Raw genomic sequence first — 17,269 nt, 5'->3', positions numbered from 1 at the left:
AGCCACCATAGGAACACCCCTTCACGGGAAAAAAAATGGATAATTTTGAAAAAAATTTAATGTATTAACTCCCTCTTCTTCACTTGTTGCATGGCGGGGAGAGAGAGAGGAGTAGGTGTTAAGGAGGGGCATCAGGAGGGGAAGCATGCTACCTGCCACTTGTGTGGCTACCCCCCTTCACCCCATATAAACCCCCTCCATGAGCTTGGGAGGGGGATTGATGGTGCTTTCCGCTGTCGTGAGGAGTTGCCCGCTGCCGTTCGTATGCTGTGGCTGTGCCGCCTGGCTGCTGCTGCCCCCGCCGCCTTCATCATCATCATCATCTTGTCCTCGTCATCATCTTTATCTCCATCATCCTCCTCTCCATCATCACCTCCAATTATCACTCCACGTCATCTCCCTGTTTCTCCCAAAAGACTTGAGAAGCTTCTATTGAAGCTTCTCTAGGACAAGTTCACCGGTATCTCCCTATTTTTAAAACCATGTCTTGCAAGGCCTGTGTCCTGCAGAGAGAAGGAAGTCTCGGGCAATAGCAGCTCTGAAAACCGTAAGAGGTTCCAAGGGGAAGTTCGCTGAGTCGAAATCTATTACTACCACAACTGGGTTATCTTATGGCTTTTGGGCTGAGGCCCTTATGATGGTAGTCTACTTGCTTAATAGGACATCGTGTTTGACTTTGGATGATATTACACCACACAAGGCATGGAGGGGCATGAGACCCTCCTATGATTACTTGAGGATGTTTGGCTGCCAGGTACTTCTATGTATGCCAGATATGCCGTTGTCATGCAGATGTATCATCCTTGGTTATGGAGATGGTGACTTTTAGGCTTATAAGTTATGGGATTTGGATGCCTAGCAAGTTATAGTAGCCGCCATGCTGTCTTTTATGAGATGCAAAGAGGGTTTCCTTTCCGCAATTAACATTATTTGGAGGAACATGAAATAGGATAGGCAAGCTTTCAGTTTCAATTGTCGCAAGGATTTTGCACTTCCCTATGAGTGCTTGTGGGTGTCCACCATAAGGGCTAAGAGTTGCATTAGTCGGTGTGAGCTCTGGTTGGCCTAGTAGGGTCCATGACCATTTGATTCAATTGTTGTTTCTTAAATATCTTGTTATTTCAATTTAGTCTAGGCTAAGTTTATTTCATTAAATATCAAGCCCAATATACTTTTTGAGCAAAGAGACATGGAAAACATTGTGAATACGTATGGTTGAAGAAAAATCAAGTTGGTAGGCAAGATCTCCAACTTTTTTCAAAATTTGATAGGACCATAATAGCAATAAGTAAGTTTATTATGTATTGTGCTATCCTCACCTCTATTGAAAAGTTTGGATCTAATCCACAAATATACTTATTCAACTTTCATGAGTCAAATATATCTTCAACATACATGGAAAGGTTTAGGAATTGGTTGGAATACTCCCTAACTATAGAGCCTTGTTGTCTACTAAGATCATACCACTTCCTTTCCAAAAAAAAATCTCCATTGGAGATACAAAAGATTGGGTCATGGTGGTTGGCTTAAAGTCCTCCCATGTCTTAAAATCATCCCCAAATTTCCTCATGTATCTTCATCTTGTATGTGCATAGCCCTCTAGTTGTAAATGTGCATAACAAATCTTTGCCTCATCATGGCATGGATAGAGGGTAAAATACATTTCCAACTTAGTGAACCATTATTCAATCTCATTGGTGAGGGATTATCCCCTTTGAACTATGATATGTTGATTTTCTCTTTGTATTATCTATCATAGTAGTAATGATAGCCATAGTTGTTGGGTAAACCACAAGTGCCTACTGTCTTGGAGAGAGATTATCAAATATTTTCTATCCATGGTTATTATTCAAGGATTGCTAACTGTTTTTCTTCTTGACAAAAGAGTAATGAGTGATTGAGTGAGTTAATTCCATGTAGTTGATGATTATGATTGGGCTAAATAGGTGACAACATTTCCTTAAGATCTTTCACATGCTGAACTCTATTCTCCCTTCTTGAGTCTTCATGAAAGTGTTAATTTTTTCCATTCCTAGCATCAGGCATTTGGGTAAAATTGTTTATAGAAAGGGTTACACCCATGAATGTGTTCTTCTTTATCAACACATTCAGCTTTCTCAAGCTCTCCATGATCCTTTGAAGAGATAAAATTTGGCCTTCCCCTATTCCATGAGCTAGAAGAAGGCTGATTTGCTTTCTTAACTCTTGAAGGACCACCCTATTCATAGGTTGAGTGTATAAACTAATTGGCTACCCTTGACTTCACATTATCATTTGGAATTGATACACTATTATCATTTGACAGGTTGAGTGCTTTGCCACTCTATGCCCAAGTTGTTGAGAATTGTGATTATTTGATCAAATTTAGTGTCCAGCAATTGATTATACTATCCAAAATTCTTAAAGTGATTAACAATTTGTCCAAACTTATCATCAATAATTTGGTTCAATTGATTGATACCCTCGTTCATGCATTAAATCCTATGAGAAAGTTATTGAAACTCATTTGAATCATGTGTTGCTTCAGACATATGTACCCCATCAATAGGGTCTCTTGGCCATTTTGATTCTTCATGTATATGGCCATCATTCCTATTATTTTATATGTAATTTGTTTATCTAATAGATGAATTTATCTTTTATTGATACTTAGCCAAGTCTTCATTTATACTTTCCAACATTTACTATTTCTTCTTATTTTTGGCCATTGGAATGGTTGCAGTAAAATAAGATTGTCTATCACAATAGGTGGGATATATTAATAGTTGTACCCCTTTGATCCTTGTTTTTATGAGCTCAAAATGAAGCTTAGTAAATGTAAGTAGGGAAAATTTTCTAAAATTACAAGTTGAACTTGGTAAAGGATAGTGCCAGTTCAAAATAGTATACCCTACCTACCTGTCCGGGAGTTATTTTTAGTGACCACGTGATTAAAAATAATGAGCATAACTTTTGCTACACAACTCCAATTGCCAAAATTCTTAGTTAGAATCAAAGCTTGCTTTGTCTTCTGCATGTGTAGTACAAAAGTTCTATGTCAAAATCAAAATATATTTTTCACTTTTTGTGATGGTCTAGACTATGATAACAGTCTATTGGAACTTGTAGTTGTCCTATCTTGTCAAATTTGATCATGGTTATGTATCATAAACCCATGCCTACTGAAGTACAACCTGTGTACCCTCATTCAAATACCATATAGCCATGTGTATATATGTTATACCCTTGGAAGACCAAGATTGTCATGTAGGAAATTTTGCCTGCCTATTTGGCCTTTGTAAATACCTTTATGAATTAGGGCATACATGTGTAAAGAAACCTTAATTATGGTTAGCTAGGGATTAGCCAGGGTTTACCTATAAAATGGTAGCCAGCCAAATGTAGCATTATCTCTTGATCATTTGAAGACATCTTGTTTTAGGTAACTTTCTTTCTCGTATTCCATTTTTAGCTATGGCTGCTTGCCATGTTAATGAAGGTTAGTCTCTTTCCATTTTTCAGTTTATCTTGTTGATTTCCTGTTTCTTTATCCATGGTTGGACATGGAGCTAGGCCAGTTTAGGCTAGTTAGATTAGCTTTATTACATTGGTATCAGAGCATTAGTTTAGATCTTGTCAGAAGTAATTTTCATGCAATAGATTTAGTTGTAGTGACCAGGAAGTGAAAACTGCAGTTAAAATTCAGTCACAAGAGTTAGTTCTTCCATAACCGTGGCCTGACATGGAGAACTCTTACAAGCCATGACTAAGATGGAGGTTCTTGGCCTGATCCAGTAGATAATGGTGGACTCTAGTTAACTTTGTCAGGTCATGGTCCATTTTGAGGCCTTTTTGCATGTCTTTTGGCAAAAAGAAGGCTACAAGCATTTGGAAAAGGGTAAAACCTTCACTACTTTTTGGAACAGACATGTTTCTTTATCTCTCTTCAAGCTTCCATTGAAGCTCTTGTGCAAGAAATCTTCTTCCATTTCACTACCTTGGCTCCTCACTTGACTCCAATGGTTTCCATGGTACCTTGCGCTTGAATTCTTAGCCAATAAGCTCTCTACGGAGCCCCATTTTAACCATGATTGATCTCATTTTTCTTCAGTAGTAAGGTAAGTTGATTCTGTGTTGTTTGCACCTGAAGATCCCTTCTCCCTTTTGCTAGGGTTTCTTCTCGAACAACAGGAGCAGATCTCAGCCGTGCTCTCTGCCAAGGCTCAGTCAAAGCGATAGAAGACTGTGGACAATAGCAAAGACCTTATGCCCAAACTCCCCAGTATTCACCCCGTTTGGCAGTGAAAAGTTCTTGGCTTTTTCCACAATAGAGAGACTGGGAGCAAAAGCTTTGTGGACATGGTACTATGATCCCCCCAAGTACCAGGAAGCACAATTTGTAATACAGCTAAGCGACATCCCAAAAAAAAAAATCTGGTTGTAGTAAAGCTTCTATCGGATACCATTGCAGCAAGGGCTCGTGCATATGCGGCACAACCACAAATTCTAGTGTGCACAAATCATTTATGTAATTCCACAATATGGGAAGATAATCTCCAAGTCCTGTGATCAATGTGAGCATCTTGTTGTCATTTCCAAAATCCCATGTGCCACCCACGAGTCTAGAGAAGTCCATTCTATTCTCTGTATCGGACAAATCTTGCGTATCGTCACTATTCCAAGCAGAAGCAGCTAGATTAGGGTGTGTTGCTTCGGATGTGAGAGAGTTGGGCCCTTTCCCCTCTACTTTTATGGAGCTCATGGCCATCTCTAAATGCAAGGTTAGCAAGTCACGTAAAGGGATATGGAACGTACCTAAAGCTTTGAAGCCCTTTCCAGTGATTATCAAATGCAAGACATGTAGTTGGGTTAAGCTTCCTCACTTGTCCCTCCCAGGATGGAACAGAAGCATAATCGAATGCTTAGAGTAAAGGAAGAGCAAAATTGCTTCATTGCATCTGTTTGCTGAAACTGTGACAACAACATTCTTCATTGTACATCCTAGAAAGGCCTCTGCTATCTCCTTCATTTTAATCAAGACCATGGATTAGATCTCATCGGTAGCAAACTACTTAGGAGGAGGACTTACATCTTCTCATTTTCCTCACCACTGAGAATTGTAGCCTAGACAGTAGTACCGTAAGCAATTGATGCTCTTATAGAGCTCTTTCCCATATTGAAGAAATCTTGAAGCAGTTGCTGCACTTTGGGAATCCTAGTAGAACCTCCTATCAAAACCACATCGTGAATGGTGCTGTTGTCTATCTTTGCATCCCTCAAGCACTTCTCCACTGGCTCCATACATTTCCAGAATAGATCCATGTTGAGCTTCTCAAATTTGGTTCAAGTAATGGTAGATGGTATTGATAGCCCATACATGCTCATTGGCACTCTTATGGTCAAAGAGTTTCTCTAATAGTGAATTTTAACTTGGATTCTCATTACCATTTTCTTGGGTACCTCATAAGCAAGATTTATTTCAGTTTTGAAGTTTGTAGAGGTTACTCTCACCTATTCTAGTCATCTACAACTCTCTCCTACTCATTTGAGTGTCTCAGTATCAGGTATTGACTCAAGTTGGATAAGAAGTACTCAAACACTTGGAACAAGGCCAAAATAGGGTGTTGTAATAATAGGAAAGATTTGGTAGTTTTGCTATTGAAATTTTTCAACTCATTCTAATGAGAAAAGAACACTTGAAGTGGATACTAGGCATCATAAGCTTTGAGTGGAGCTATCAAACGCTTCATTTGGACACATATTTCTCAAGTTAGAGCCTATTTTGTGCCGACATTTCACTAGCAATTCATTGTGGACAGTTCTAGAAATTCTTAAACAGAGAGAGGTCACTATGGACGGCATGTACCACAGGAGTCATAGACATGAAAATTTTGATGGTTGCATGGAAAATCATGCATGTCTTGGGTCTTATGGACAACATGGTGCTTGTACCTTATGTATCAATGTTGAACACCATCAAACTCATGCATGTGGAGACTTTAATGCAAGTAGAAGTATTGTCTATGGACAACATATGTTGGGATCAGTTGCTACTCCAATGAATGGTTATGGATTTGATTATGGTGGCATCATTAGTCATGAATATGCAGCACAAGATGGAATGTATGGGCATAGTTCTTATAAGCAACATTCTTTTTATGGTTATGATCATGATGATTATGCCAATTCAGACCCTAATTCTTTTAGAAAGAAATAGCATGTTAATCATAGTCATGTTTATGATCAACCATTTGGGAAAAGCCTCCATTCAAATCAACCTAGTCTTCATCCAATGAGCGGGAAGCAGCTGCAATCAAATGCTCCTACAGAAATCTAGGTTCGTATGCATAGAAAAGAAGTATATGAGCATGCCTATGTTATGGATGCTTCTTCTTCTTAGCCACAAGTGTTTTATCATCAGTCACAAAGGATTGGAAATCCTTATGGGCAGCCTTATGCAGTAAACCGAGGAGAACAAGCTCATGGTTATGGTTATCATTTGATAGATGGGAAAAATGTTTGTCAATTTTCTTTGAGTGGTGTACATGGCATCTCCTTGTCAAGTCATATCTTGGACAACATAACTTCCAAGGGCCTATGTTATAAATGCAAGGAGAACACTCTTGGACATGACAATGTATGCAAGGCAAAGCATATTAACGTATTAGTTGTTCTTGAGTTCCATACTCCTCATGGCATTGGAAGAAAGCTTATTCCTCATCAACAACTAATGGAAATGCAAAGGTAGTTGATATGCTACAAGTATAATGAACATTGGTCACCTCATCATGAGGATTATTGCAGGAATAAAGATTTTGCTACAGCCCTTGTCTTGGAAGACCCAATGGAAGATGTATATGTTGGGCAAGGACATGATAGTCATGTGCAACAAGAAGATGATGCCTATGCTAAAAATCAGGCTGAAGATTTGACTGGGCAGCAAGGGCAAATTGCTCTAAATATCATACATGTGACACATGTAGTTAATGAGCAATCATATATAGAAGAAGAAGAAGAAGAGAATGTTTTTAGTTACCAAGAAGAAGAACAAAGAGATGCAGCTGTAAATGAAGAACAAGAGCATGTAAATGTTAGCGAGGATCAAGAGGACTATGCAATCAACCAAGATAATGCATATGACAATGAATCTAATGCTGAAGACGAAAGGGCTGAAGAAGATTAAATTGACCAAACAACCATTGAGAATATGAAATCATTACAAGATGATTTTCAGCAGCTCATACCTCATGTAGATGATGACTTTCAGCATCCTATTGATTATGATAATGACTCATCAAGCTTTCTTCATGATTATGGGGATGATACTTTGCATTATGGAGGTGTTAACAATAACATTGATGATCTTTTATTTCCATATGATCTAAGGATTTACGTGAATGCATCTATGGATTATGGGCGGGATTCATCACATCCTTTTGATCATGGAGGTTGATTTTGGGTTGATTTCATGTGTCTTGGAATAGGAGACAACTTGCTGTATAGAAATTCTGTGATGAATTAAAGTTCCCTAACGCAATCAAAATATGGTTTTGAGGGTATAGATCAATGCCTTGGGTTATGTATTTTGTATCTACACCTCAAACACTGAATTTGGACACTTCAATCAGAAGTTATGGGCATTTTACTTCAGCTACCTTATTCAGCCCTGCTCTTTGTTTCATGACAGTTACTCCTATCCTACGAAGACCATTTATTGAAGATCCATTTTTGGAGTTTATCATGGATTATACAGCCTCTACTCTACCTTCTCACATGTTCCCATACTTGTAATCAATGTAATTTCAGCTTTGAGGATAAATCTTCTTCAGGAGGGGATGGTTTGTCATGTAGGAAATTTTTCCCTTCTATTTTTCCTTTGTAAATACCTTTATGAATTAGGGCATACATGTGTAAAGAAACCCTAATTAGGGTTAGCTAGGGATTAGCTAGGGTTTACCTATAAAATGGTAGCCAGCCAAATGTAGTATTATCTCTTGTTCATTTGAAGACATCTTGTTTTAGGTAACTTTCTTTCTTGTATTCCATTTTTAGCTATGACATCTTGCCATGTTAATGAAGGGTAGTCTCGTTCCATTTTCAGTTTATCTTGTTGATTTCTTGTTTCTTTATCCATGGTTGGACATGGAGCTAGGCCAGTTTAGGCTAGTTAGGTTAGCTTTATTACAACGATGGAAAAGTCAAAAAATAAAAAATGGAAGACAATCCTAAGGCAAGAGAAAGATAGAGGAGGATAAAGGTGCACTCAAAAAAATATGAAGACATGATGTGCAAAGAAAAGTCTCAAATGTAAAAGAAAGTACAAAATAATAATTGCACCTTCATATGTTAGCAAGAAAAGCACCGAGCACATTGTAATTCATTTTGTAAAAGAGTGTTGATCTTGTGCAAGTTACAAAGATTGAGAGCTGCGGGTTGAGGCAGCCTACACTAATTGAAAGGAGAAGAAAAGAGAGTAGAGGAATGATGGCCTAAAAGGGGATGGTTGTCCAAGGAGAGAATAAGCTCATTCTTGTGTGTAGTCAAACTTATTCTCTTCTTGCTTCTTGATCTTGCTTCCTTCTTGTGCATGAGAGAGAGAGAGAGAGAGAGAGAGTGTGTGTGTGTATGTGAGTGAGGGACTATGGACAAGCTCTTCTTCTCCTCTCTTCATCATCATCATAATCTTCTCTTCTCCCTTCTTGCCCACATGGCTATGGAGGTCAAAGCTTAGAGCTTGGAGATGGAGCTTCTTGAGGATGCATCTTGAATCGTGGAGCCATCAATTGATTCATGGGAGGATATACTTGATCAGATTTAAAGGTAAGCTCACTACATTGGTGTGTGGAAGAGTGCTCACAGCTATGTGAGAGGTAGCCATAGCTCTCATTTTGAAACACTCGAAGCAATAAGAAATTTGTGGGTCTTGGTGGTTTGCTTGTGAGAGTGACGATATTTTGGTTCCGTTTCTGGGACCTTTAAGCTTGAGTACTTGTGCACTCCAAATCAAGTGAAAAAGTAGGACTTTATCTCCGAAATGACACTTGGTTTTAGGTAGGAAGCAAAGGAGTCAGAGACCATTCGATCTCTCTTGTGGATTAGTTTAGGTTTAGAAAGCTTTCTGTGCATTGGTTAGAGTAGGAGAAGTGTATTTTGATCAGATTTTGAGACGTTAAGATTTGGAAAATAAGGAAAAAGAAGGAAAAGATAATTCTTTGTATAGCTAGGAAATAGAGGAACATGGGAAGGAAGAAAGGAAAAAGATTTTTTATGCCTAGGAAGGAAAACATAGTGTAAGGGGAGAAAGAGAGAACACAAAAGGTGAAAAAGGAGAAGAGAGAGCTCATTTACACATTGTGAGATTGAAAGAGAGAAATTAAGAAAGAGATAGTGAGTGACATGTCCGAGGGGTAGCAGCACTAGCAATATTTAGTATTGACACATTCAGGCCTTCCAAGTATGCCTTGAGTCCTATTTGGTGATTTTTGCATTGCTTTAGAACCTTGGGTGGATTGGATATTGATCATCAAGTCATTAAAGTGAATATTTGTGCCATTCGATGTGTTTCTATGCATTGCTCAAATGGTGAGCACATACCTTGGATAGTCGAATATTGGCCAAGATTGAACGTCCAAGCCACTTAAGTCCGTTTGGATGTCCAACTTGACTGACCCCTCAAACTTGGACCAAATTTGGGCCTCGGATCTTAAGTCTTAGATGCCCACTTAGATGCTTGTATGGGCACCTGTCGTTCGAGTTTGAGTTTGACCACTCAGACAATGTAATATTCCCGCACCTTCGATAAATGTTAGTTAGTTTATCCATAAGTTAGTAATGTAAATTAGTAAGTTAGTAAGTTAGTTCATTAGTTAGTAAAGTTAATTAGTAAGTTAGTAGGTATAATTATGAGTTAGTAAGGTTAGTAAGACTAACTTATATAGCTTACTAACCCTTATAACTAATAACTAATGTTTAAAAAAAGAAAAAAAGACTTAAAAAAAGTGACATCGACTAATTTGTTGTTGCCAAAAAGAAGGTCGCATCCACATCGAACAAGCCCCTGGCCATACCATCATCATTATTTTTATCATCATCCTCATCATCAAATTTATCACCATAATCAGCGTCAATAGCCTCACAATCCCCCTTTTGTAAAGAAAAAAGAGAAAATAAAATAATAATAAAAAGAGAGAAGCTCCCACTTTGACTAAAGGAGTTGTTTTAATATAAAGAGAGGAGAAAGAGAGGGGAAGGGAGAGGTAGCATGGACTCCCTTCTACCTATATAAAGGCATGCCCTCTACTCGGTTGTGGAGTAGAAGTACATCTTCCCCCCCCCCCCCCCCCCCCCCCGAGAGGCTATGCAAAAGAGAGAGAGAGAGAGAGAGAGAGAGAGAGAGAGAGAGAGAGAGAGAGAGAGGGAATTACTCCGAGAGGATACGAGAGAGAGAGAGAGAGTTAGAAAGAGGGAGGGAGTTAGTTCAACCCATCCTCTCTCGGCCTTCAACTAGGCAATCTTTTCTCATGCTCTCCCATCCCGAATTCATTCCTCCTTCTTTATCTCTCAAACTTGCTTGCAAACAGTGGCTCCAAAGTAACGAGGCGCAAAGACCATGAGATCCATGACAACTAATCAAAGAACAAGTATTGCTAGAGATACGAGAGTGCACGAGATTGCCAGAGTTGCCACTAGTAATAGAACATCGGGATGTGGCAAATGCAAATGCAAGCAAAGACGAAATTTCCAATGTTGACATGCCAAAGCACGTTATTCACAACTGAGATATAGGCTATTGTTTTCATATCGCCACATAAAATAATAAGGTTTTATTTAAAAATTTCATAAAATATTAGCTTTTGCATTAAATGGTACAATAACTACTTATTAAATTACATGGACAACATCCACATAAAAATTAAATACATAAAATATTAGCTTCCATATTTACACTTACACGAAATGATAACTTTCATCTAGAGAGTGTATTAGCACATGCATAAACTGTTAATTTCTATCTATGATTTGTAGTTAGATTAGTCAATATTATAATCTGTAGAATCATGATGAAAATAGTTATAGGAGGATATTGCACAAAATGAGTAAAATAACTTGATATATTTAGTGTCAAATGCAACAAGTTTAAGTGTTGATTAACACCTCAAAGGTGAAAGTCTATTTAAAGGTATTGTAACTCATCTTGTTAAGTTATTGTCGCAATATTTTTCTGAGTACTAACTAAAGAAAATTCACTTATGTTGGGTAAGTTAGCCCTAGACAAGAAATTCATGTCTTGCTTAACAAAATTGAAAGATTTGTACTCAATATTTCTTTATGGGGAGGATAATTCTCATTAGATTGTAAGGTTACCTTAGGTTAAGGTCTACCTTGGCTACGTGAAGTTGTGAACTGCACGATGGTGTGATTGTCATTGCATCATTATATGTTTGAAAGGATTGTTTGTGTTTGCTAGAATCTAGATATTTGATTAAAAACATTGATAAATAGGATAAAAGGAAATATCACAACTAAGCTACCCCCAAGCTAGCTGCGAGACCCTACTCCAAGGGGGTCATGGTTATCGCTTTGAGCGGCTTAGTCCAACTCCATAGCAAAAAGGTCTGTCCATAGGGATACTCTTGAGTAGTAGGAAATGTGGAATTATGTATATCTTCCGCAAGATCAAAAAGATGAAATTGGTAATAAACTTCCAAAATATAATAAAGGAATTGGTTTTACTCATGGTTTGTTTGAACCATATGTGTGAGATAAATTATATGAAGGAACGTGTGATTTAACTTACTAATTAAGAAAGCTAGTTGTATATGTTTTAATAAATATGTTATAGGTAATTAAAAAACTAAAGATGATACCATCATAATAGAAAAGTGGGTGGGTGTGACCCTCGATGGGTTTATCCAACAGTAGGGTGGTCCCGATTAGCTATGAGCTTTTCTAAATCTACAAAAGAAATAGGAAGATGTTAAATTGACCAACTAGTCGCTAGGTAGAACCAACTTACATTGTTTTAGGGGACTGGAATGGGATTTTGCCTTATGGGAAGGAGGGTTTGACGTATTGCACTCCCCTTCATCTCCCATTCTCTTTGAACCAAGTACAATGGTAATTTTGCTTCAATTCAAGTAATCCTATAGGAAGTGGGAACTCGAAATTACCAACGCTAGCTGGCTGTTAGGAGACCCTACTGATTTTAGGAACCCGAAAATTTAGGTCAATCCTTGTGGGTTCGGCCAAAACTCTTCCATTGTGATGTAGACTCAGTAATGTCTAAGTGACAAACCCCATGATACTCCAAGGGAGCATTAGGCGACACCATTTGGTGTAATATTTCCACGCAATAAAAGTTAGTTGGTTAGTTCGAAAGTTAGTTAGTCAGTTAATAAGATTACTAACTAAAGACTAACTACGGTAAAAACTAACTAATGTTAATAGCTAATAATTTTTATTTAATTAAAAATATACTTTTTAATTAAAATGAGTCATAAATCTGATATTTTTCTCGAATTGACAAGGACCATAGCCACCCTTCATGAAAGTTACAATGTGAACGAGACTTACGAGCTATACTAGTATTAATGTGTATAGTTTGAATGGTCCAAAAATATTAGATTTTGGGCAAAACTAGCATATTCTAAATATTTTAGATGTTATTCAAAAAATATAGAACTGGATACCATTTAAAGAAAAATTAAATGAAAAGATAAGTGATGTTTTAGTTATTTTAGAGATTTTATAAAATGAAAAAAAATAAAGAAAAGTGATTGGCGAAATCCAACGCACCGCGATTGCAGTCTACAGGTAGTAGATAGCACTTCGAACAGAGAAAAAAAGGAGTGAAGTGAGAGCTTTCTAACCAAGTGTCTTAAAGTTTTACCCCCCTTTTGGAGCCAATGCAACCATCGGATTTATGATCTGAGCATCAGATCACTGATTCGTCCAAGAGCCCCTCCACTCTTATTCTCAGTCTTATCCCCTCCTCTAATTCATTATAAATATGAGGCATGGGGAGGCATAAGGGAGCATAAGGAGACCCCGAGAGGCTGTGGGAGAAAGGTAGAGAGAAGAATACCCCTCCAAGAGATTGTGAGAGAGAGCTTGAGAGAGAGAGAGAGAGAGAGAGAGAGAGAGAGAGAGAGAGAGAGAGTGAGAGAGTGAGAGAGAGAGAGAGAGAGAGAGAGAGAGAGAGATAAAGGATGGAAATTTTAGTGCCATGTGATTTGGACCAGGTACTTCTGTTGGAGAGAAGGGATACATAATTATCATGTATGGGTAGGAGACAAAGATTAAATTCAAGATGAGTTAAGGAACTTGTTTGTCAAAATGACAGCTTGTTTTGTTTTCGTGTCTGTGCTATAAATTACGCGAACGAACCATGTTCCCTACTAAAAGGCTCAATTAATGAAGTTGATTTTAAAGGTTGCACATAAATGTGGTAGGACCTAATTAGAAAACTAAATCTATCAAGGAAAGCAGGTGGGGTCCGTCCTATGGCAGGGTGGTCCCAGAGAACTGGGAGGCTTCTCACAAGGATTTATTGCCATTCGACTTTAGGTATTGTTAAGTCAAAACCTGATTCATGCCGTTTTAGGGGATCGGAATGGGACTATGCCCTATGGGCAGAGAGATTGAGTGACACATCCCTCTCATTTCCCATTCTCTCTGAACGAAGTGCGGTATGGATCTACTTCAGATTGTGTATCTCTGTGTAAAGTAGAATGCCCAAAACCCGACGCTAGAATGGTGTCAGGAATCCTTAACAGTTAACTAGGAGCTCAGATTTCAGGTTGTTCCTAGTGGGTTCGTTGAGAAAGTTTTGTTGTGAGGCAGACTGAGGAAACCATAAAACCCTAGGCGACAAAGCCTAAAACATTCCATGGGAGTGCCGAGCGGCGATACTTAGATTCATTTCTCGATGGACTGCTAAAACGTGCTTGGACAGTTGATAGGCAGGCACATTACAATTGGTATCAGAGCGAAACTTTGTAATGACATGTGATTGATTAATGTATGGTTCATAGGCATATCCTGAACAAAATAATTGAAGTGGTATGGCTTGATTGTTAGGCACCTTCTACACCCATGAATACTGAAATGCAAGAGAAGAAATTCCTTCTCAAGCATATTAAGACACTCAAGTTTGATGTAAAAGGAATAGACGTCACAATGGAGGCGGAGATACGGATTGAGTCGATTGATGATTATTTCTTTGCTTCGAGAAGTACTCCTACCAATCAAGCAATGATAGCCAAACTTAAGTTAGTTAGCTAGGGTCGGTTATGATGGAAGCAATGGTGCAAAGATCAAGGTATTTCTAAAGCTGTTGTCACTTGGGCTCAGTTGAAAGATGTTGTACGCGGACGATACCTTCCGCCAACCTACTAGACTTTGAAGATGAAAGAATTCTTCAAGCTCGAGCAGTTGGAATTAACCCTAGAAGCTTACTACTCAAAGTTTGTAACCCTACTAAAATATGTGCCACCTACAGATATTGCACAGTAAGTATCCAAGTTTTGCTATGGTCTAAACACTCCTTTGAACCACCATCTTGAAGCAATGCATCCAATGGACTTGCAAGATGCATTACTCTGAGCAAATCCAATCATCCAAGAATTTAAGTTAGGAAATTTTTGCAAAGATAACTCTTGAGATCAAGATAAGAGATACCATATGTGCAGAGAGATAGGCCACATCCGTAGGAGATTTTCCTACCGTCAATGCTTCCATTGCAATGAGCTGGGACACATCCAAGCTTACTGCCTTGATCTAAGTCCAGAAGACATTGAGCCTCCAAGAAAACAAAGCTACACAAGTGCAATCTATGGATGGATAGGGGAATCAGATGAAGACAAAGACCTAGAACCCACTACACCTTATCAAGATGACTAAAAATCCTAGAAGATTAGTCGACATGTAACACAATTGAGAATAAATCTTGCTCTTTTACCTACAGTTAATTTGAATAATAGAAATGCACTACTTGAAACATGAAGAGTAGTGCAGTGGATGCATGGTGAGTCTTAACCCACAGGCCCTAAGCTCCATTAATGCTTGTCTCCCCCATTATCTCTTGAGACAAGGACATCTGCATTTCTCTAAGGGGAGGAGGATGTAATATTTCCAAGCAATAAAAGTTAGTTGGTTAGTTCAAAAGTTAGTTAGTCAGTTAGCAATATTACTAACTAAAGACTAACTAAGATAAAAACCGATTAAAATTAATAGCTAATATTTTTTTATTTAATTAAATATATATATTTAAATTAAAAATGAGAGTTGTAAATCTAATATTTTTCTCGGATTGACAAGGACTGTAGCCACCCTTCATGAAAGTTACAATGTGAACGAGACTTATGAGCTATATTAATCATTAGTATTAATGCATATAGTTTGGATGGTCCAAAAATATTTGAGTTTGGACAAAACTAGCATATTCTAGATATTTTAGATATTATCCTAAAAATATAGAACTGGATACCATTTAAAAGAAAAGACAAGTGATGTTTTAGTTAGTTTGGAGATTTTATAAAAAGAAAAAAAAAGAAAAGTGATTAGCAAAATCACGCACACCGCGATCACAGTCTATAGGCAGTAGACACTACTTCGAACAGAGAAAAAAAGGAGTGAACTGAGAGCTTTCTAAACAAGTGTCCTAGAGTTTTACCCCCCTTTTGGAGCCAATGCCACCATCAAATTTATTATCTGAGCATCAGAAAACTGATTCTTCCAAGAGCTCCTCCACTCTTATTCTCAACCTTATCCCCTCCTCTCTAATTCATTATAAATATGAGCCATGGGGAGGGATAAGGGAACATAAGGAGACCCCAAGAGGTTGCGAGAGAGAGGTAGAGAGAAGGATACCCCTCCAAGATATTGTGAGAGAGAGCTATATATATATATATATATATATAGAGAGAGAGAGAGAGAGAGAAGAGTTACCCCGAGAGGCTGCTATCTCGATCCTCAACTTAATCATCTTCTCTTATGCTCTCCCATCTCGTATATATATATATATATATATATAGAGAGAGAAGAGTTACCCCGAGAGGCTGCTATCTCAATCCTCAACTTAATCATCTTCTCTTATGCTCTCCCATCTCGAATCTATTCCGCCTTCTTAATCTTTTGATTCTACTTATAGACAATGGCCTCTAAGAAAAGAATGTCCGCCCGTGCGGATTAAAATCCTACAACTAGCAACGAAGCGAAGGCATCACCGCCAATCCAATTGCGGTTCCGGTCATAAGGGTCTGTAATGACAAGTTGCCATGGGAATAAAGGAATATTTTCCTAGGAGATTATATTAGAGCTGATTTCCTTGATTATGCTTGATTCTTAATTAGTTAATTAAGGAAGGATATTTGCCTTGTCGAGTCTAGAATGGAGCTGCAAGTTGCCGTGATCCCAATGTCTAGGGCATTGGAAGATCTTATTCTAGATAAAGGATGGAAATTTCGGTGCCATGTGATTTAAACCAAGTACTTCTATTAGATAGAAGGGATACATAATTCTCTTCTATGGGCAGGAGACAAAGATTAACTTCAAGATAAATTAAGGAACTTGTTTGTCAAAAGGACTGCTTGTTTTGTTTTTGTGTCTGTGCTGTAAATTACCTAAACGAACCATGTTCTCTGAAAGGCTTAATTAATGAAATTGATTTTAAATGTTGCACAGAAACATGGTAGGACCTAATTAGAAAACTAAAGCTATTAAGGAAAGCAAGTGAACCGAATCCCCTACTGGTCTGTTCTACGACAGGGTGGTCCCAGAGAACTGGGAGGCTTCTTACAAGGATATATCACCATTCGGCTTTAGGTATTTGTTAAGTTAGAACCCGATTCATGCCATTTTAGGGGACCGAAATGGGACTAGGCCCTATGGGTAGAGAGATTGAGCGGTGTATCCCTCTTGTTTTCCATTCTCTTTGAACCAAGTGCAGTATGGATTCGTTTCGAATTGGGTATCTTTGCGTAAAGTAGGATGCCCAAAACCCGATGCTAGAATGGTGTCAGGAGACCTTAATAACTAGGAACCCAGATTTCAGGTCGATCTTAGTGGGTTTGCCAAGAATGTTCCATTGCAAGGCAGAATTGGAAAACCCTAGGCGGCCAACCCTGAAGCATTCCATGGGAAAGCCCGGTGGTGACGCTTAGATTGGTTTCTATGGACTGCTAAATTGTGCTTGGATAGCTGATAGGCGGGCACGTTACAATTAGTATCAGAGTGAAAATTTGTAATGACATATGATTAATCAATGTATGGTTCATAGGCATGCTGAAGG

The sequence above is a fragment of the Lygodium microphyllum genome, chromosome 1 (genome assembly GCF_053477565.2).
Source record: "Lygodium microphyllum isolate KBCC chromosome 1, Lygodium_microphyllum_v1.1.10, whole genome shotgun sequence".
Taxonomy (NCBI): Eukaryota; Viridiplantae; Streptophyta; class Polypodiopsida; order Schizaeales; family Lygodiaceae; genus Lygodium; species Lygodium microphyllum.
Note: the sequence above shows the minus strand (reverse complement) of the source record.